The sequence below is a fragment of the Halichoerus grypus genome, chromosome 4 (genome assembly GCF_964656455.1).
Source record: "Halichoerus grypus chromosome 4, mHalGry1.hap1.1, whole genome shotgun sequence".
Classification (NCBI taxonomy): domain Eukaryota; kingdom Metazoa; phylum Chordata; class Mammalia; order Carnivora; family Phocidae; genus Halichoerus; species Halichoerus grypus.
This window is the reverse complement of record NC_135715.1, coordinates 142,669,724-142,691,977: the sequence shown is the minus strand read 5'-3', so window position 1 is coordinate 142,691,977 and position 22,254 is coordinate 142,669,724. Positions and strand designations below refer to the sequence as shown.

The 22,254-nt window shown below is 41.4% G+C and overlaps 1 pseudogene across 1 annotated transcript; it reads left to right on the top strand.

Moving 5' to 3' along the window:
• Positions 1–564: 564 nt before the first annotated feature.
• LOC118527850 (large ribosomal subunit protein uL15 pseudogene) lies at positions 565–17,372 on the top strand (annotated as a pseudogene). The gene is made up of 4 exons (XR_004913290.2): positions 565–4,147; positions 7,133–7,208; positions 10,975–11,105; positions 16,902–17,372. The product of XR_004913290.2 is annotated as a large ribosomal subunit protein uL15 pseudogene (transcript).
• The last annotated feature ends 4,882 nt before the right edge of the window (positions 17,373–22,254 follow it).

The window sequence follows — 22,254 nt, the reverse complement described above, 5'->3', positions numbered from 1 at the left end:
TTCCTCACCATCACCACACTCCACTCTGTACTCAGATGCTGGCAAGCAAGATTATACTCCTAACTGAAAAGTGGAAGATTCCTTTGGTTAATAAACTAAACCCAAAAGAAAAAAATCCTACATATACTGGCCCTTTCGCCCGTTTTTACCACTGAAAATCCTTATCATCCTCTAGTGAAACCCACACGGTCAAGAAGAACAACCATGCATGTAAAACTTCCAATCAGCTTTTTAGTCACTGACTCTTAAATATGAACAGTCAAGAATCACGTGGCATTTAAGGGAAGCTTCTGATGTGAAAGACAGAAGCCAAAGCAAATAAGCAGGAACAGTAGAGTTTCGAAGAATCAGGACAATGGAGTAAGCATTGCAGTAAGAAGAACACAAGGAGAGAGAGAAGAGAGTGCATTCATGAAGATGATACCAGAAAAAGGAACATACAGAGAAAGAGCTCTTAAAAACTAAAAAATATAACAGATATAAAAGATTCAACAACAGGTCGGGAGGTAATGTGGAAGATGTCGCTTAGAAAATAAAAATGGCTTTTCCATCTGGGCTGCCAACATGCCATCCTGACTGAGGAAGACCTGGAAACTTTGGGGCCACGTGAGCCATGGCCTCATCGGCACACACGGGAAGCACCCAGGAGGCCCGGGTAATGCTGGTGGCAGGCATCACCACAGGGTCAACTTCGACAAATATCACCCAGGTTACTTTGGAAAAGTCAGTATGAGTCATGACCACTGAAAGAGGAACCAGAGCTTCTGCCCACCTGTCAACCATGGTAAATTATGGACCTCAGTCAGTGAGCAGACACAGGTAAATGCTGCCAAAAACAAGATTGGGCTGCTCCTATCACTGATGTGGTGTGATCTGGCTACTGCAGAGTTTTAGGGAAGGGATGGCTCCCCAGACAGCCTGTCCTCGTGAAGGCTACATTCTTCAGTAAAAGAGCTGAGAAGATTAGGGGGATGGGGGGGATGGGGGGGGTGCTGTGTCCTGGTAGCTTGAAGCCCTGAGGAGGGAGGTTCATTAAATGGTAACAACTATGTTTCTAAAAAAAGAAAACAAAACAAAAACACCTCAGAAAAACCCTGAAATTAACAGAGAATAAGAAAACAACAGAATCAAGTGAGGAGTTCCCATATCCATTAATAAGAGTTCCAGAAAACTAATTCAGATAAAATGAATAGGGAAGAAATTAGTAAATAATAAATAGTATATGATTCAGACTGGAATGGAAGACAGTGTCCAGGAGTGTGGATTTTGAAGTGAAAATGGAAACTGATCCATTAGCTACGTGCTAAATTCTAGAAAGAGTTTTAGAGATCTACCAAACAGTTTGAAAATGAGTTAACAGTAAGAACATAGAAAAGTAAACCATATAAAATTAGGGAATTCTCAGGGGAGAAAAGTTGTATAAGAAAGGAAATATAATCATACAATACTACATTGCTTTGCTGTGGAAGACTTCTAAGCTGCCATAATAATGTTAACACTGAATAGATACTTAAGCCAAATGGGACATGGTCTGGGGAGAATGGAATGAGGGAAACCCGGAGAGGGCCTCGGGGAGGGGCGGCAGTAACTCCACGTTCTATGATAGAACATCCTATCAGGAGATAATGTCTCACACTGGAAAGCCAAGAAATCGCAGTACAAATGTGCTATTGGAAACAGAGTTTAAAACCAGAATGAAAGAGTTAAAAATGAATGTCTGTGGGAACTGGGAATCAGGAGGTGGGGAGGGGCAGAACAGAGGCCTGGGAAATTCCCTGTTAGCTTCCTAGTATTATTTTACGTTAACAGTATGTATGCGTTATTTTAACTAAAAACTAATTTGAAAATATAAGTAACGGTAATCCTAATGCATTCTGAACAAAATTTGAGCCATACAGAATGCTACTATGAAAAAGTTAGCCTCTCCTTCCCCATCGCCCGGGGTGACAAATCATCTCTAGCTGCAAAGAATCTGTGTGTATACTTCAGGATGTTTTTTTTGTTTTTTTTTTTTTTGTTTTTTTCCTGCACACACAAATGTACACCTAAATAAAAGCAGCAGCTCAGGGGTAAGTGGTTGTCTCAGGGGTAATTTTATGTGTCAACTTGGTTATGTCATAGTACCCAGATATTTGGTTCAACACTATTCTAGATGCTTCTGTGAAGGAATTTGTTGGATGGGCTGAATATTTAAATCAGTAGACTTTTAGTCAAGCAAATAAACCCCCACAATGTGGGTTGGCCTCATTCAATCAGTTGAAGATCTTAAGAGAAAACAGACTGAGATCCCCAGAAAAGGCACTTCCTCCATGGGCCTCCAGCCTGCCTGCCTCCTTTGCAGATTTTGCCTTTGTCAGGCTCCCTAACATCATGTGAGCTGATTCCTTAAAATAAACCTTTCTCCTTTTTGATCTATCTGTGTGTTTCCCTACATCCTATTGGTTCTGTTTCTCTGGAGGACCTAATACCATAGTGTTTTAAGGATATACTGAGAATGGATGTGAAAGCTGAGAGGAATGAGTCTGAACTGAGTAATAGAAGATATGCTCTAAAAAAGTCTTAGAAAATGGAAAAGCAAAGATAAACTGGTTAGGTGCTTTGTGTGATTTCAGTACAGAGAAATGCATAAAAAGGATCATTAATATGAGGCATGTTCGTTCAAGGATTTAAATTTTAATAGTAATTTCAGAGATGACATGCTAGTGGTTATGCTCACATTCACACAGCTGCAATTCTTCTTTCACTCAAGCCAAAGACCGAGGAAAAACTGGAAGAGAAGCTGAAATAGTAGAAAGTCATTAGGAATCAAATGAACTTACTTTCAAATCCCTGGAGACAGAGTAGGTTTCAAATCCTTATTTTGTCTTGAGTTTGCTGCACTGTCTTAGAACCATTTTTCCATTTGGGTTCCATCTTGTGTTCTCACATATATACAAATGGGGATAATTATACCTCTGTCGCATGATTATAGAGATGATTAAATAAGAGGATGCATGTGAATATAAAACCCACATCATGTTGGGCAAGAAGTCATTAACAAGTAATGAATATTAGTTGCTTCCAGGGAGCCCTTTAAAGAACACCAAGTCTTAAGTGACTCTTCCTGGCAGGGGAGAGTTTCATAGCTCTCTTCTCAGCGCCAGAGAGAGAAAGGAGAGGGGAAAGGGGAAGAGGAGAGAGGGAAAGAAGGAAGGAGGGAGACAGAGATAGAGAGGACCCTGATAACCCAAAATAAAATGACCGCCATCTAGAGAAAGAAAGTAGGAAGAGTGTCCAAGTTAGTGGAGGCAGAGAGCTTGAGGCACAGGAGCAGGTGAGGAGGAACAGGAGAAAATATGTTTTGTTCTCTTCCTCGTTTGGCATTGTAGGTAGAATGAGGTTAATCTTTTCGTAGGACTTTAATATCTGGCATCAGAATTTCTCCTTGGGAGAAATTGTCTTTTTTCAGGAAAAGGTCGTGCTTGTGTGTTCCTTCCCACCTTGGCGCAGAGCACGGTGTGAGCAGGGAACACGACGTGAGGATGGGGAAGCTGCTCTGTGTAGGGTGACGGGAGAGATTTCTCGGGTTTTTTCCCCTTTGGGTGGAATGAGTAAAGGTCAGAGTGAAGGAGGAAGGGGAAGCCAGCAAGATGGGAAAAACCTGGGAGGAGGTAAGAGGAAGCAGCGAAGCCCTCGGGTGGTACAGTGGCCAGAGAGGGAATGCCTGATAGGACTGTGCAACTTTAGGGGATTTGCTCTGCTGTTGTAGACAGCAAGATGGAGTCACTCATGTCAGGCAGCAGCGCAAGCTGCCAAGGGCGTTGCAGCTAAGACCAGATATCTCCAAAACCAGCCCAGGCTGAAGGCGCCCAGAACTGATAACCCGCAGAACCACAAGAGGCCTGCACAGGCCCAAGACTGATTAAGCTCTTTTAAAGAGGGAGAACTTTTGCAGCACACTGTCAGAATTTCCAGACGTGGATCCTTTCACTTCTGACCACATCAGAAAGGCAACTGCTGCCGAAGGCTCTGCCCGAGTGATCTCTGCACAGAACAGATCCTCCACGGCTTGAACAGAAGGAGCAGTAAGTGCCGGGAGCTGTTCCAGACAGAAGGACAGAACCGAGGCCTCATTTCCACTGTGCACTCTGGACCCACCTCACATTTGGTTTGTTAACTTCCTGTCCCTTGTTCTATCTTGTTATGTGACTTTGTATTTGACCTTTGCTTTGTGTGATGGATAGGAAGCCAATTTAGATGTATAGGGAGGGGCGCCTGGCTGGCCCAGGCGGAAGAGCGTGACTCTTGCTCTCGGGGGTGTGAGCTTGACCCCGCAGTGGGTGTACAGATTACCTTCTTACTTACTAAACACATAAATAAGCGTAGTGAAATGTCACTGAGTTTGAAATCCTGAACCTGCTTTACAATTATGTTACCCTTGCCTTGTGATTGAATAAAGTTGATACTGTAAAAAGACACAACCCACGTGTGCACCTTCACAGCAGGCTGGAGACAGCAGTACCGCAAGTCCCTATCTGCACCATGTCCCCACTCAACCTTTGTGTGAGGTACGTAAGCTCATGGATGTTGAGAGGGGCTCTCATCTGTACACTGGTACTTTAATTCTCAGGAGCATATATTTTGAAGACCCCGGGGCAGAAGGTATTGGATATGCCCCATAAGTCTCACAGAACCTACAAGTTTTCAAGAATTCACTTTTCCAGGGGCACCTGGGTGGCTCAGTAGGCTAAGCGTCCGACTCTTGATTTCAGCTCAGGTCATGATCTCAGTCAGGGTCCTGAGATCAAGCCCTGCATCAGGCTCTGTGCTGGGTGTGGAGCCTGCTTAAGATTCCCTCACTCCCTCTCCCTCTGTCCTTCCCCCCACTTATGTGCTCTCTCTCTTTCTCTCTCTAAATAAATTAAAAAAAAAAAAAAAGAATTCACTTTTCCAGACTTATTTCTCACTCCTTCTCAATGCAACTGTTCTCCTACAACTACTTCTCAGTGCATCACCTACCAGATGCACTTTTTTTATTGTTAGAGGTATTACCACTGTCTCCTCCCATCTTCTGCTCCTCATTTAATTTTTATGCAAGTTTCAGCTCAATAACCCCTTCTTCCCTTCAGCCTTCTGGATACTCCAGCAGAGCCATTCTCCCCACCCCCACCTCACTTTACTGTCTTCAGTACTTCTGTGTGTGTCATGCATTTGATGATCAATCCTTATCTTTTCATATGCATATACCTTAAATAACCCATAACAGGGTAACCTATAATTGTTTAATGTTGTAGAGACAAATGCCAAGTTGTCCAAGTTTTTCAAATTTTCAGCTGTATGTTTTAAGCAGAAACTATTCATAAAATATAAAATCAGGTTCTCATTTCTTTGAGATTTTATACCAATTCCATGTCACAACGCTTTGGCTAATATTCCCACATTAACCATCATAATCACAAAGAACAAAATGTGTTATTTGGGGAAGGTAGGACTTGGGCTCCCCCGGTGAGTAGAGTGGATCTACTATGCATATTGATCAGATGCTCAGCGAAGGATATCTTGAAAAGGACTCACTATTAGTACGAAGTACAGTTTTCTGGGCACAACATGTTTTTGGCTGAGGGTCTTCAATCAACATCTCACACCTTTAATAACATGGATAGGTGCATCAATCAAATTGTTTTATTGATCACTCTATAAATACAGAAATAATGGAATTCTGGAGCCACAAAGCTGTTCCCAGAAACAGTTTGCTTTGTTTATTCTTGGTCATTTTTGGTGCCTTATGACACTGTTCGAGAAATCAGAGTGATGGTGGCATGCTGTGCTCCCTAGGGACATATTTTTCTTCCACTTTCATTGACTGAGCATCGTACTGGGGTAGCACTGCACAGTACTGTAATAGTGCATTAGTTGGGGGAAAATATTCTTGGCTAACTCCAACAAAAAGCACTGCAGATTACAGCTACAGAAATTAAAGAACAATGCCATGAAAATTCAACACAATATGATATACCCATCTCACTAAAGAACATAACCTTTTAACCAGCAAGAGGCATCTTTTTTTTTTTTAAGATTTTATTTATTTATTGGAGAAAGAGAATGAGAAAAGGGGGCACAGCAGGGTAGAGAGGCAGGGGGAGAGAGAGAGAAGCAGGCGCCCCGCTGAGCAGGGACCCAGACCTGGGGCTTGATCCCAGGCAGATGCTTAGCTGACTGAGCCACCCAGGCGCCCCAAGGCATCTTTTTACACACTGTTGCTATGCCATAGGTATCTTGACTGCAGCAATGATCATAAGCAAATAAAAATGAGGACTTTTTGTGTTCTTATCTATCTCAGAATGTCTATAAGAAAATGAATGAGGGGCGCCTGGGTGGCTCAGTCGGTTGAGCGTCTGCCTTTGGCTCAGGTCATGATCTCAGGGTCCTGGGATGGGGTCCCAAGTCGGGCTCCCTGCTCAGTGGGGGAGTCTGCTTCTCCCTCTCCCTCTGCCTCATCCCCCACCCTTGTGCGCTCTCTCTCTCAAATAAATAAATAAAATCTTTTTTTTTTTTTAAAGATTTTATTTATTCATTTATTTGAGAGAGTGAGAGAGAGAGAGAGCACACGAGAGGGGGGAAGGTCAGAGGGAGAAGCAGACTCCCTGCCGAGCAGGGAGCCCGATGCGGGACTCGATCCCGGGACTCCAGGATCATGACCTGAGCCGAAGGCAGTCGCTTAACCAACTGAGCCACCCAGTCGCCCTAAATAAATAAAATCTTAAAAGAAAAGAAAATGAACGATAGATGGTCGTGGAAAAACATCTCTCAAGGCATGTTCTTGCTTTTACCCTAGGAGGAATGCCCCCACTGTCAATGACACTATATTCCAACAATGACCTATCTACAGACTCCTCGACCAGTGGTTTTAAGCTTTAGTGTACATGAAAATCATATTGGATATTATTAAAATGCAGATTCTTGGACCACTTGGCAGTAATTTCTGTTAGAGTACATTTGGAGTGGGGCCTAAGCACCCATAGAATCAGCTATCAGGACAGATGAATTGTGGGACCACACCTTAAGAAACACGGCTTTGGATCTTGGATAACATAGGTCCTATGCTCTCTGTAATGACAAATGGAAATAAGGTTGCTGGGTTTCCCCCCTCCAGCCCATTATCATTCTGGACCTGAGCCAATCTGGACTCTGAGGCAGTTCATCATGTCGGAGACAGCATGTTGCACAAGGTAAGGAAGGACATCAGTGCTGTATTTATAGTGATTCGATTGTGTGGGTAAGTTTCTCTTCAATTAAATAGTTAGCATTTGATGCAAACTGAGAAAGTATGACTGGGTTCCTGGCATTTCGGTACATAGGATCATTTTTAGGTTTGGGGCTCAGTACTAGCAGCAAAAGAAGCATCCTTCCTAAGATAGGGTCGCCTATGTTCCTATTCATTATGGTGTAACAAAAGGCCACTGGCTTAGCATTTATAGGGCCGAGTTTGAACCCTGATTCTGCCACTTTAGCTTTGCCACCTTGAGCAAATTCTTCTCAATAAAATCTCTTGCCCTGCAGTTTTTTAAGGAATCAGAGAAATCTCATACGGAGATGACAAGGCACAGAAGTACTGAGCTCTCACCTTCTCTCACTCCCTTTCTTCGTAGCATTTCCTTTCTTGATTGACAGTATGACTATGTAGTAAGTCTTCCAAACTAGCACGTTCAGGGTCATTTTAAAAAATCCACCCCCTTCCACATGTTTCTTATCTAATTAGTCACCAACTCTCTCAGCTCTGCTCCTGAAAACCTCACCGACTGCCACCTGCTCTATCAGGCCTTTATACTTGATGCCTCCTTTATCTAGAATGTTCTTCCCCTTCTATTTCCTCTGTAGGAGAGGGGTGTCTCACGCTCTCAGAATGTCACAAAGCCTTTGATCATTCAGTGCTGCACAGGCTTCCCAAGGGTCACAAGGCAGCTGAGTGCCACACAGCGCTACAGTCAAAACTGTGACACCTGGGTGCCTGGGTGGCTCAGTCGGTTAAATGTCTGCCTTCGGCTCAGGTCATGATCCCAGGATCCTGGGATGGAGTCCTGCATGGGGCTCCTTGCTCAGCAGGGAGCCTGCTTCTCCCTCTCCCTCTGCCTGCCACTCCCCCTGCTTGTGCTCTAACAAATAAATAAATAAAATCTTAAACAAACAAACAAACTGTGACACTCTATACATGGATTTCTCCCTATGATGGAGCTCCTTCCTCATCTGGACCCTTCTGGAGGGGTTATAGAGTGACCTTTTAACACAAGCTCTGGTGGAGTACCGAAGATGGTTGTCATCCTTAATGTCTGTCACCAGCACCTGCCTCTGTCCCCGAGGCTCCTAGGGCTGCCTGCAAAACAACACCTACTACCAGCTTACCCTGGGCTGCTCACCTCTTAGGAAGGGCATGAGCACTAATCTCCCCTTGCACAGATCTCTTAGGTCAGATAAAACAATGCCACTGTTTCGATTTGAGTAAAGGGCATTTCCCTTGAGTGTGTGTTAACAAAAGGAATTAAAATATAAAGATCACCTATGCTAATTAGAAATGGAGCGGTCCGGACAACAAGAAATCAAGAGACATTTCCAGAGAAAAACAATTTCTTTCCAATATCTGAATTATGTATTTAAGAATGAAAAGCATTTCAAATGATTTATCTTGAAGCATAGCTACTCTATCCACCCTACCTGGGTTTCTCCAGTTTCTCAAAGCTAAACGCCAAGAATTATTGTTAGGAAACCAATAAATCCATAAATACTTGTTAAATAAGTGATGCTCAGAAATCGATATATAGATGATAGATCTAGGTATTAAAGAGTACAATTACACAAAATATAAAGTGATGATCGGGGGGAAAAAAAAAAACAAGAAGAATTTTGTTGCCTCGGTCTTGCTGCTGCCTGTTCTGGGAACCAAGTTTTGAGGCTCGAATGTCCATGATTAAGAGCAGTTATACACCCAGCAGCGGCCAACAGGGAAAGCAAAGCAGCATGTGTGAGCCCCAGAGACCCGTCCATCATGTGTGGTCCAGAAGAGCAGTCCTCAACCGGGTTAAACACACTGAGGACTTAGTAATGATTGAGAGATTTATTCAAACACTTGGCAAATAAAAGACAGCTTCGTGAGGTTACTATAAGAACGCGTTCCGGGACTCGGGTCGAAGCACTGATGCTTCTGCAATATCATTATAAGGAGGCTTTTCTAGGACACAAGTTACCTACTGCTTTATTATTCTTCAGTAGCATTTTAAAAAATTCATTTATGGTTGGAAATGCTTATGCAAACTAAAGAAATGAGCCCCCTGTAAGAGGGTGAAGTAGGTACAGTTAATCACGAGATTAGAGCTAGAGAAAGAGCAAGACTAGTCAGAATGTCCGGGAAATAGGGTTCCTTTTCAAAGGAACAAAGATGCTCAGGAGCTGTTTGATATTTTGTACATCCAAAAACCATAATGGACATTGATGGAGCACCTACTACGTGCCAGGTGAATGCAGAGTTATGTTACACTCTTTACACTCCTTAGCTTATTCAATCCTTATGAAATAAGTACTACTGTTATATACATTTTACAGATGAAATACCTAAACCACAGAGAGGTTAAGTAATTTACACAAGGTTAAACAGCTAGCATGAGGTAGAGAGCCCATGTTGTTAACTGCCACACTATATGGCCAGTCTTACTATGTAATACTGAAATTTCTTTTAACTAATCACATTTGTCTATTTCTCAAAGTAGAAAAATGAGACAAAATATTGTTAAAAGCTTTGAGGTAACTATCAACTCATTCTTTCTCCTGAGCATAAAACTAAGGATGTAATTAGTTCAGATAAGTGAATTATCCTGTGAAAAAGATACCAGAGGAACAGAGAAAGGGAAGGTGCTGTCTTGATGAAAATGAGGGTGTAGAAGAGCCAACAATGTTTCTAAGGTCTAAAACAAAGTTGTTCTAAGAACAAAAAAGAAATTAAATCTGAGCAAATGGCCCAGGATAGTATGAATGTGAGACCTGGTTAACATCTTTTTATTTTAAACTCATAAAACTCTTAGGACACTTACTTTATATCTACAACCCCTTACCAAAGAGCAACAACACTAAATGTAGAAATAAATTTGATGCAAAACGTGTGCTTCTATTTCCTTAATGTCACATTTTAAGATATGAATGAGCACCTCTGTAGTCAAAAATCCCCACCCCCTTTCCCACAGGAAACAATGCTAGGGAGTGAAAGACACGTGGCTGGCCGGGCAGAGGATTTGGGACATAGGTAGGGAGGACACAGCCTGGTTGATGAGCACACACCTCCCTGGAAGAGGAAGAGGAAAACGCTCAGGCTGGGTTGGGTTGAGAATGGTAAGAAACAACTCCTCAAACAGCTTCAGAAGCATCGGAAACAGTGTGCCTCATTAGCTAGCCCCTCTGATGATGGGTTTGGGGGTGGGGTTGGGGGGATTCAATTTTACCAGAAGGAGCAAAGCCAAAGCCTCAAGTTCCTAGCACTGAAGTAGAAAATATACCCCCTCAATTATGTTTCATCCACAAGGATTTATTAAAGGCACAAAAATGTGACAGTCACCAGGTTAGGCATTGAATGGAGAAAAATGACAAGTCTGTTTCCAAGGAGCCTATTTATCATCTAGGATGAGACAAACGAGATTTTCAACAGTCCCCAGTTCCCCGGGGGCTGCTGAGTTCACCGGGAATGGAAATGGAAAAGTAGGGCTCCATGATATGCAGGAGACGGCTGGCTCTGCATGCCTTGAGAGCTCCCACCTTCGTGGAGGACGCAGCCTTTATGCGAAGGGCCAGCACCCGGGGCACAGGGGCGGGAGCTGGGGGGCAGCGGCCACAGCCACTGCCGGTGGGTCCTCGAGCTGGCACTGGGAAGTCAGAGATGGCCGAAGTAGCCACATTTTAACAGAAGGAAGTCTGTTGGGAGACTTCCCAAGCAATCACCTCTCCTTTTTTAACTAGAGAGAACTTGGAGGGACCAAGGAACAAAATAACCATTAACACACATTTTGACTGGCCCCCAATGCCGAGCACCTCGGGAAATAATATCTGTTACGTGGGAGTGGAGAGGCATCTGGAAGAGCTAATAACTGGTAAGTATTTCTCAAGCTACTATCACCATGCTAGGCCCCAGGCCTGCAGTGAGGAGTCAGAAGGCACGGTCCTCGTGCTCATGTGCTTCAGATGCTCGGGTGGCAAAGATCTATAGCCAAATAGATATACATGAGAAAATATCCTAATTACGGACTGAAGTGATTTCTACTAAGGAAAGAGCCTGGTTATAGGAGAGAATAAAACAAAGAAAATTGGCCTAAGTGGGTTGGTGTGGTGGAGAGGGTTTCCCATGTGAAAATCTTTTATAGGAATAGAACAGTATGTAAGTAACTGAACGATTAGCACTGAAAGTTATTTAAGAAATTCATCTACTATAGTCGATGACCTATAGGTTTCTGTAAGCAAGGAAGGAAAAGAAATGTGATTTGGATTTGTTCTGATTAGCACTGCTCAGTAGGCCAGCCTCTTGTTAACAAGTAATATTTGATGAATCTTATTATTATAGTTTCATACATAGTTGTTACGAAACCAGGGTTTCTTAGCTATTTCCTATTGTAATACCCAGCTGTGGCATGGGACACTTTATTATTTATCAGCTGTCTCACAAATTGCCAAGGAGGAAAGCTAATGTTCTTAAATTCATGCCCACTGAGAGAGATTTCACAAATCGCAGCATACTGTAGTTCAAAGAGAATGGCAATGTACTAATGAAAGGAGTAAATTTCCCTTAACACATTTTAAAATGTATTTTTGAACATTATATTTACCATATTTAATCTTTGAAACAATTAAATTTTGAAAACCCTTAAGCTGAAGCAATTATTATCAAATACTGCTATGTAAAGTTTAAGGAACTGTAACCGTATTTCTCATAATGATGGTGATGGCACATTCAAAGACACTGAAGAAAAGAGCTGATTAAAATGGAAAGGGGATGGCTAGTTGGAAAATAAAAATTTGAATAACAGTTTTGTGTTTTAAGCAGTTGCAGTAATGATTAAGACTGAAATTCCTTTCCAGGTAACTTATTTTAAGTTATAATACTTTTATATTTAGCCTCATCTTTATCCTTTAACTTAAGAATAGAATAAGCATTGTTCTAAGGAGATAGGAACTTTCAGCAGTTTCTCCCAATTGCCTACGGATGTTTTTTTTTTTATCAATACTTTGAAAACGTTGGATTTTTTTTTTTTTAAGATTTAATTTATTTGACAGAGAGAGAGAGCACAAGCAGGGGGAGCGGAGGCAGAGGGAGAGGGAGAAGTAGGCTTCCCGCTGAGCAGGGAGCCTGATGTGGGGCTCGATCCCAGGACCCTGGGATCATGACCTGAGCCAAAGGCAGACGCTTAACCGACTGAACCACCCAGGCACCCCAAAACGTTGAATTCTTAAAATATTTCTATCAAAGTTTTGAAGAGACTTTGCCAAGGAAAGCCTGAAATATTTAAAACAGTATCATTCCTCACTCCCGCTGAATATCCTTAAGCAAGTTGTGGATTTTAAGCAATTCGACCCACCATGGCCAGGCAACTGTGACATACATAATTTTGAGGTCCTGTGCCTACCGAAATTCTATTTTTTATCCTCTTGTAACTTAGTATGCAAGGCATTAATACAAAACCGTGATCTTACCGTGTATGACTAAGCTTACAAACACACAAAAAAACAAAAAAAACCATCATGAGAGTTTGAACGAGATCTCCTACCTGGTATTTTTTGGCAAAAATAAGAATGCTGGGCTCACCTCGGCAGCACGTCAGGAAGCGCCCACAACTCGGAGGGTCAGCACATGGTGGGGTTATCAGGTGCTCCGCCAGAGTCGCAGATACGGCTTGTGAGCGCGCTGCCTCAAGCACGGCTACTCCAAGTCTGTTCTGCGCCGCGGAAGTTAGAGAGGCTGATTCGTGGTCCTCACTCAGAGTCTCTGTGGGAGGGCCCAGCAACCTCCCCACGTGATTCTTGGTCTCGCTCAAGTGCGAGAACTTCTGGTCTAATGGACCGCTGCGAGCCGAGTTACAGGACTCGCTATAGACAAACGGGTGAAGGAGTTTAAGTTCCTCCACCCCGGCAGCATGGACATCATCTGGGAGCGTGTTAGAAATGCAGAATCTCCTGCCCCCGCCCTACAGAATCTGTGTTTTAGTTGACAATCCATCTCCTCCATTCTCCTGGAGCTTACAGTCAGCCTTGCAGGCTCTTAAGCAGTAGATAGAGCGCTCTGGGCTTGTTTCATTCTCTCCTGTCAAAATCTCCATTTACCCAACAACTTACTTAGCCAGTGTGGATGGGAATGGGGGGTGATTCTTCTGAGCAAATGAGCTTTAGTGTATAGTTACTGATAAACTCAATGTGCTACTGATTCCTGTCATATCAGTAGTAAAAAAAAAAAAAAAAAAAAAAAAAGATTTCTGGAGATAATTATATGTTAAGCCAAAGAATAAATCTCTAATGGTGGGATTCTAGGCACAGTGAGAGACTGGTAGAGAAAATAAAGGTTCTGTGGAAGTTGTAGTTTTCATTTGCCACAGATCAGACTGGAGGTAGGCTGAGCTGGTCTTGGTCTTCCTTGGATTCCTTTCCTTTATATTAAACAAAGAATTCACCCCCAAATGGGTATCCAATCACCTCTACTAACCTATCACCTAGATATATTTCATCTCCTAACTCCAGACCAACCACCGTGAGCCCCATATTCATGGTGTTTTAGGCTAGTAACATTCTAGTGGTTCCCAGGGCCCAAAAATTAACTTAAACTGAGCGTACACCTGGGGTGGGGAGATTTTGCACCAGTAAATGCGTATACTACATGCACCAGTACTTTGCAGCGCCCTGAGAAGTCCTGGAATTGCACATTCTTGCTTCCTCCATCCACCTACCCCATTGCCAAATCTGGAAATCCAGGTTTCCAAATGTAACGGTTATAGGATGGGGCTGGTGGCAGGGAAATACATATAGTTTAAATTTTCTAGGTGATTCTGATACACATGCCCAACTTCTCCAACTGATAATTACTGATCATTTGTGTTTTATTACTGTCCATGAAGTTTTTATAAATAATTCAATGGTGGCTACTGTTATTACTTGAAATTAGACATATCATAAAAGTACAAGTTTTCTTTCATGTATGTCAAGTTACTTTATATCTCAATCTGAAATCCATGCATGATTTGATATATACAAGTTCTGAATCAAAACATAGGTCCAGGGGCGCCTGGGTGGCTCAGTCGTTGAGCGTCTGCCTTCAGCTCAGGTCATGATCCCAGGGTCCTGGGATCGAGCCCTGCATCGGGCTCCCTGCTCGGCGGGAAGCCTGCTTCTTCCTCTCCCACTCCCCCTGCTTGTGTTCCCTCTCTTGCTGTGTCTCTCTCTGTCAAATAAATAAAATCTTTAAAACAAACAAAAAAACACAAAAAAACAAAAAACATAGGTCCAAGCATGTAAGATCAACAGCTATTACGATTTTTAATTTTGAAAATCTAACTTTATTGTAACTCTTTTAATCTTGCACCTTTTAAAATGAAAACACAGACTGAGGAGAGCTACATTTATTAAACACTTCTTCATCGATATTTAGTTAACATTGACAGTGCACTAAATACTACAGCAAACAGCCTGCTGGGATTTGGACAATCATTTATTTTCAATTAAAATTCATAGTTAAGTTTGAAAATATGACCCTGTACTTCTGCCAGTTTAAGCTTGATTTCTAATTTAACGGACACATTTGAAGTAAACAAACCAAACCAAATCTTCTTGAATTTCGACTGTTTACAATGTACCTCATCGATATGAAACAAGGCTTTCTGAAACTGAGATCGTGGCAAATCTTTACAAGATGAACAATAAAGGAGAAATCGTTTTTTCTCTATTTTTATTATAAAAACAATATTACCACATAAAGGGAAATATTAAATTTACCCACAAATCCACGACCCTAACATCTTCTCTGTGGATTCTTTAAATCTTTATCCACAAACATAATTTTTACATAGCTATAACCTGCGTATTTACACAATTTGGGGACAATCACTATTTAAAAACTAATATTCAGGATTATATGTAGACTCCTCTTTAAGGAAATTATACAGTGTAAAACCTACACTATGCCTGATAATCCCCAAATACCCAAGAGCTTAAAACTTGATGACCAAATTACAACTGCCTTTCTTTCCTTCTCCACTTGAGTACCTTAACTAAGATGAGGCTCATATTAATCTGAGTTCATCCTAACACAGGATATGTAAAACATAGCTGTTATTGTCTTAGTTGTTTAGCCTATTGTCTTTGTACAATCTTGCTACAATCTTAAAATTACATCTCTGATATCCCCATACTAACCTAACCAATAACCACAACGATTATTATTCCACTCTTTTTGAACTCGTTTTAGAGGCAATGTAGTGAATACAACCAACAGACAAGGAAATCTGCAGCTAAATACACTTCTACACCTAAGAAGCACAATTTAGGTAAAGCAGATTGTGTGATCACAGAAACACCAGCCTGGGTCCGTGAGATGTCCACTATGTGATCTTGGGCCAATCATTCTGTCCTCGTGCTGTTCAGCTTACTCTACGGGAAAATGTGAAACAAATATTTGCATTCTATCTCTTTTGAGGATATGATGGCAAAACCAGAATACAAGGGAAGAAACCCCTCAGATAAAAGCTATTGGATTTTTTAAATAAAAAAATTCATTTTTTATATTGATTAGGACAAATACAACTTATTACTAACCTATATACTAAAAGTTCTCTGTATCATTCTGATTAAAAATTATAAATGAGTTCACCTTTCCAATGTGTTTCAAGAACAGACCTGGAAAGCATGCTGAACCAGTTTCATTTAGTGACACACTGACATCTAGTGGAGATTTATGGTGCACTATGGGATAAGCGCACACCCCAAATCAACTTCACAGTCCCGGTGGGGCCAGAGAGAAGCAAAAGCTCTTTTTGGTCTTTAGGCAAAGCAGCAAGAAAAAATATAAATGAATTAAAAAAGAAAAGTGCACTTTTTGTATATTTTTATTTTGATTGTTACCAAATTAAAAACACTGTCCAATTCGCAAGATACTGAAAAGTTAGGGGATGATATGAGGGGATGGCAAAGAGCTGGTTAGTGTTGCAGTCGTGAGATATCCCTAAAACCCTCCCTCTGACTCAGTTTAAAAGAGCAAGTGTGTGTTCACCTGCTCTTTTCTTTCCACAGTGAATGCAGGGAAGGGTTATCGAGGAAGGGGAGAAGAGAAATGACGGGAGGGGAAATGTGGAGGAAATGTTTTCCAGGTTTTTCATTACATCCCTTGAATTAATTTCTATACCTCTTTGTGGTGAGAATTTTATTAAATCCAGAGGTAAATTTCCTTTACGCACATATCACTAAGAATTTATCTAAACTTGCTCATCTAAATATATTGCATTTACTTTGTAATAAAAATATAAAATAAAATGTTTCTATCGCCCTGAGCTTTCACAAAAGCCTAGCACCATCAGTGAAGTGTGGCTCTATGTTTCATCTCTGTCCTTTCCAAAGGCTACAGGAAATAAATGTTGAGTGGCTTTAGGAGAAAGTCAATTTGACACCTGCAAACTTTAACATGTTACTAAATTAAGATCACAAATACTCGTTGGAGAAGATTGTCACAATCTCATTACATCTGCTACAGGACAAATTAAATTTAAAGTTTGTCCCCTCCTCCCCCTTTAGTGAATGTGGTAAGGACTGAGTGCTCAATCTACACCAGCCTACTTCCTTGTTTTCTACCAGGCTTCAGCCACTGGATGGGACTTCTGTACATCACTGCTTAATGGCTTCATTATTTCATTGAACAGGAAAGGTTGAAGAGGAAGAATTCTGGAAGCTGGAATAAAGAATTTTTTTTTTTTTTTCCTTTAACTGCTATGTGCTTAGCCTCTGGTTCTGGCAGACCTTTCCACCACCACCACACCTCTTCTGGGAAAAAAAAAAGAATGGAAAAAAAGTGCAAACATCTTACTTTCAGACTGGAGGAAATAGCATGGAACTAAAAGAAACCTCAAGGATTAGGAAATGTGTGATTTTTCTCTTGAGAAGAATGTGCATGAGTTTGTTCCCGCCACACCCAGAATGCTTCTCAATTCAACTCCTTCACTCTTTCATTTATGTCTGGGAATCAGACGAATCATCTAGAAATGATTAGACTAGACCAGCTCCCAAATGTAAAATCCTAGAATCTTAAGGCAGCTACATTGCTTAATTATAACCAAACACCGTTGGGTAAATATGTATCTGTTATTGGTGTTGTTAAATTTAAAAGAAATATACTCACTTATGTCCTTCTTGGCAATTAATAATACACTTCAATCTTCAGAGCCCAGAGACAAAAACAAACAAACAAAAAACAACAAAAAAGATGCAATACAACCTATTAGGACAAGCAAAAACAATATTCTAATAGTGAAGCTTCATGCTGTACTCAAACATAAAATTATCATACAATTTGCAATTGTCTTGTTTTACTGCTTAAAAAAAGTCTTTCCAGATTCTTTATAATGCCCAGTATTTTACCAATTTTTTCCCATCACTAAATATTTCTGCAGTGTTGTTCATTATCTTTTGTTCAATAATTGAGAAAATTCAGGCCCAGAGAAGTTTAAAAAAAAAAAAATTCTCCTTACAGAACAAGACAGTACAGTAAGAAAGAAATTTGAAAGCAACAGGCTGGTGGTTAATTAAACTTATGGCTCTAGAGTTCAGTATCCTAAAGACCCACAAGTCAGAACTGAAATTATTATTATTGGGTGTTTTACTCACATGCAAACTATTGTGATAAATCAATGACTTCTAATTACTCTAAGTGATGATACAACTAAAATTTGAAAGTTGTTATCTCCATATTTTTTTTTTTTTTAAAGATTTTATTTATGTATTTGACAGAGAGACACAGAGAGAGAGGGAATACAAGTAGGGGGAGAGGGAGAGGAAGAAGCAGGCTTCCCGCTGAGCAGGGAGCCCGATGCGGGGCTCGATCCCAGGACCCTGGGATCATGACCTGAGCCGAAGGCAGACGCTTAACGACTGAGCCACACAGGCGCCCTTCCATATTCATTTCTTTCAAGAGAAAGTGTCAAGTATGTCAGGCTCCGACCCTTGGTAATTCGTTCTCATATAGTATAATACAGATTTCATTTGATGATATAGCTTTATTTTGGAAATGATTTTAAAGATTCCTGGGCAGGACCCCAACTTTGGAGCTGTTACTAACCCTACCGTGTTGAATAAGCAGAGTCCAGTATTTTCTGAGAAGTCATCAGTCATGGGGGGGGGAGGGCGGGAAATGTAGGGGGGGTGTTGTCCTCCTAAGTCACTCTTCTGGTTTCATGCTGCCAAAATATGCATATGCCACTATGTAACAGACAGGAACTGAGTCTTCTAGACAAGTGTAAAGTTGTAACTGCTAAAGAAGAGGCAACTTACTAAGAGATCAGTCCATGGGTATGTAACTGACACAAATCTCGAGGAGTGGTCAGGTCAGAGTACGTGTGCACAATACATTTAATGTTAGAAAAAGAATTTACAGGAACATTATAGAACCAATACTAATATTCCCACCACCAGAATCCACCAATCTGTGGGCTTGGCTTCTCCGGAAATGTAGAGAAAACAGAGACAAGTCTGATTTACAGAATCTGAAGAAACTTTTTATTGATCTCTTTATCCTTCCAGCATTAGGAGAGCAGGCAATACAGGACTTTTAACCCAAGCTCAAAAGAGTATACCTTTTCCCAAAGCTTAAATGGTCTGGATGTTTTCTTCACAGTACAGTACCCTCTCCTAAATCAACTATCATAGTCCTCCATCAACATCATAACCCACAACCAAGTGCAGGATAGGGGTGCTTTTGCTCTTTTTCTTCAGAGATTCCCACTGGTGTGTTATCTCGTGGGCTTCTGGCATACTATATTTAACACACAGTGTTCCCCAAAGGATAACCACAGAGTTACATAAATCCTACTTTGAAAACACATGAAGAAGAAAAAGTACATTTCTAGCTAATCACCAAGAAGGCTCTAACAAGCTGCACATCAAAAGGAATAAAAAACGATTTCTAATTTTAAGTAACAAAATATAGGGCTTTAGAGAGGTTTCTCATTGCAGTCTTCCAGCCAGGCCTTAAATAAGGAAATGCTGTCTTTGCAAGGTGCCTGGGAAGAGGTGTTAACCAGGGGAATAAAATGAAACTGGGGACAATGACCAACACAAGACTTAAAAACCTCTGCTACTTTAAACTCTCATCAGTATCATCTGGGAAGCTTCCCTTTTGATCTTAACTAACATTAGCCTAGCTAACAGTTAACTTTAAATCTGCAAAGTTTGATATGCCTGTGTTTAAATGTGGTCAAATACTTGTTAACCTTACTGGAAACAAATCACTGCAATGAAAATAAAAACAAGGGGTGCCAAATGCCAAACTGATAACACGGCGCTTATCCACCGATTATGCACTTACCTACACCTGTAACGTCATCTTAGGAAGGCACTTACAGTTAATATATCAGCTACAACACTTCCAAATATTCAAATCCAGCAAAAAAAAAAAAAATGTACAGAGTTGCCCACTCATCACTGAATTATTCTGGACTGAACAGAAGGCTCAATTTCAGCACTGCCAAATGCTCTCAGGCACAGAAGCAATGCACCATCTGTCTTGAAGCACCAAGTATATCAATTCAGATTTAAAATACTGGTGTGCCTAGCAATGTACCTTAAGCAATCCATTTTCTGAGGTTTGAAACTTAACACGGCCAGCAACAAGGTTACATGCATCAATACTTTGAACTGCTGTTTGTAAAAGTATAAAAATGTCAGCGCATCGAAGAGTTGTAGTCCTATGAGCAGAAAGCCTTGAACAGTAAGAGGATTAAGGAAGAGTTCTCAATGAGTCACTACTGCTATTTCTCTGAGAAAATATTCTTAAGTGATAGATGGCACCGCTGCCATTGGCAAGAGTGGCTCTGGGATTTCACTACGAAACGCGTGCATCCGAAGCTGGTATTGAAATGGACGCGGCTTCATCCCAGGAACACACTGCTGTCCTGACAGAAAGTGAGGCTTCTAGGAGTTTGCACTTTACTCTGTAAACAATGGGCAACCACTCGAATAATCTCAGGAGCAAGGCGTGTCCTGATGAAGCGCTTGCCCTGGGAAGATTACGGTGATAGGGGTGTGAAGGAGAGCCGACTCCTTTGTGTGGACAAGAGGGAACTTAAAAGGCTCCCAGAGATAAGGGATAACTGTGAGGGTGTGAACAGGACTAGGACTGGGACATGTGGCTATCTAAATTTAAACAACACATTAAGATAATATGGGCGCCTCGGTGGCGCAGTCGGTTAAGCATCTGACTCTTGATCTCCGCTCAGGTCTTGCTCTCAGGGTTGTGAATTCAAGCCTCACCTTGGGCTCCACACTGGGTGTGGAGCCTACTTTAAACAAAGAGATTAGAACTAGAAAGGAGAACAGAACACGAACACACGTCCTTCAGAAATAAGGGGAAAAGACAGCAATAATCAGCCTGTATAGGATTCATGAAATATTCTAAAGGACATTACTAACTTGAGAAAGAAGAGTCATGTCCTATTTAATTTCAGATCGTAAGTATAGCTGGGTTTAAATGTGCAATAATCACAGCAAAGGTACTGTTCCACCAAGACTTGATCAGGAAAAAAAATTTAACTTGTAACAATTTGTTAACCCTTGACTCTAAGCAAAATTAAGTGGTTGAACCAATGATCAATCAGGCCTGACTAGATTTTCAGAGAAAATAAGCTAAGCTAAGCCCCCTTATGTATGGGTCCTTGGGAGGCAGGAAGTCAGGAAAGCAGCAGGAAGATGGGAGCCCTGGTCCTAAGTTCACTGCCCCTTCGGTTCTCTGGCAATGAAACCTGCTCTTCAAATTCCCTACTTCCTGGGTAAGGGAAGGCTTCATCCAAAGGGATGCAGGCTGGAACCAGGAGTGTTTACCACAGGACTAGGGTAGAAGTCAGGGTAATAGGAGTTGGTGTTATGTCTTTCTCTGACCATCACATCCACCAAGCAGACCCGGGGTAAAGAATGCTCAATTTCCTAGAATCATCGGAATGAGCAAGAAGGCATCTTTGATAAACCATTTTGCTGTACCCAATTAAGAAAAGTTTTCTGTAAAATAAATAAAATCTTTAAAAAAAAGGGGAGGGGATGCCTGGGTGGCTCAGTTGGTTAAGCGTCTGCCTTTGGTTCAGGTCATGATCCCAGAGTGCTGGGATCGAGTCCAAAGTCAGGCTCCCTGCTCAGTGGGGAGCCTGCTTCTTCCTCTTCCACTTCCACTTCCCCCCCTTGTGCTCGCTTGCTCTCTCTCTCTCTCATAAATAAAATCTTAAAAAGAAAAGCAGTCTTCTGCCACATCAACTCTCCAAAGCTCTCTGTACTTACCTAGGACATTCCTTTTCCTGACTAGACTACGATGAGCTCTTTAAGAGACCTAAGTTTCTTCTGTTTCCAGCATGTATAGCAGTATTAGCTTTCAATTTAAGTGATAACTTAAATTCCTCTAGTTAAACATGGTGTCAAGGTAGATTCCTCAATGACAAAAGGAAAATCACTTGAAGGAAAGAAAATATTAAGGTGCTTAAGACTGAAACCAACTAACAGTTGCTGACCGTACGTGATGGATTAAAAGAGCTGTTCCAAATGCTACTGGAATTTTAATTACTTCATTATTAACATGTTAACTATGAAATTAAAGGCCCATCTAGATAAAAAAAAATCACTTAATCATACATTGATTCTCCAGGGCACGAGGAGTCACACAAACACGAGCTCTGGTCCTGCCATCCTCAGTTTCAGTCAATAACCACCTATTTCATGGAGGCATAAAAGCAACAAGAAAGCTTCCTGGCTGCATCGCCCCTCCAGCCTGGACCTATCCTCTTGTCCTCTGCCTGTTCTCCTGTTGACTACGGATGGGATGAGATGTCTAAGTTCCCAGCAAAGGACAACCGCTTCACTTGTGTGTTAGATCCCATCCCCTCCTGCCTACCTAGAATTCAAGAATTCAGTGGAAGGCCTAGACTGCTTTATGTGGGGATACTGTTTCCCAAATAGTTAAGTCTAGTCAGAAAGAGAGAAATGTCCAAGGCAAGTGCAAGGAGCTTTGGAAACACCCTCAGT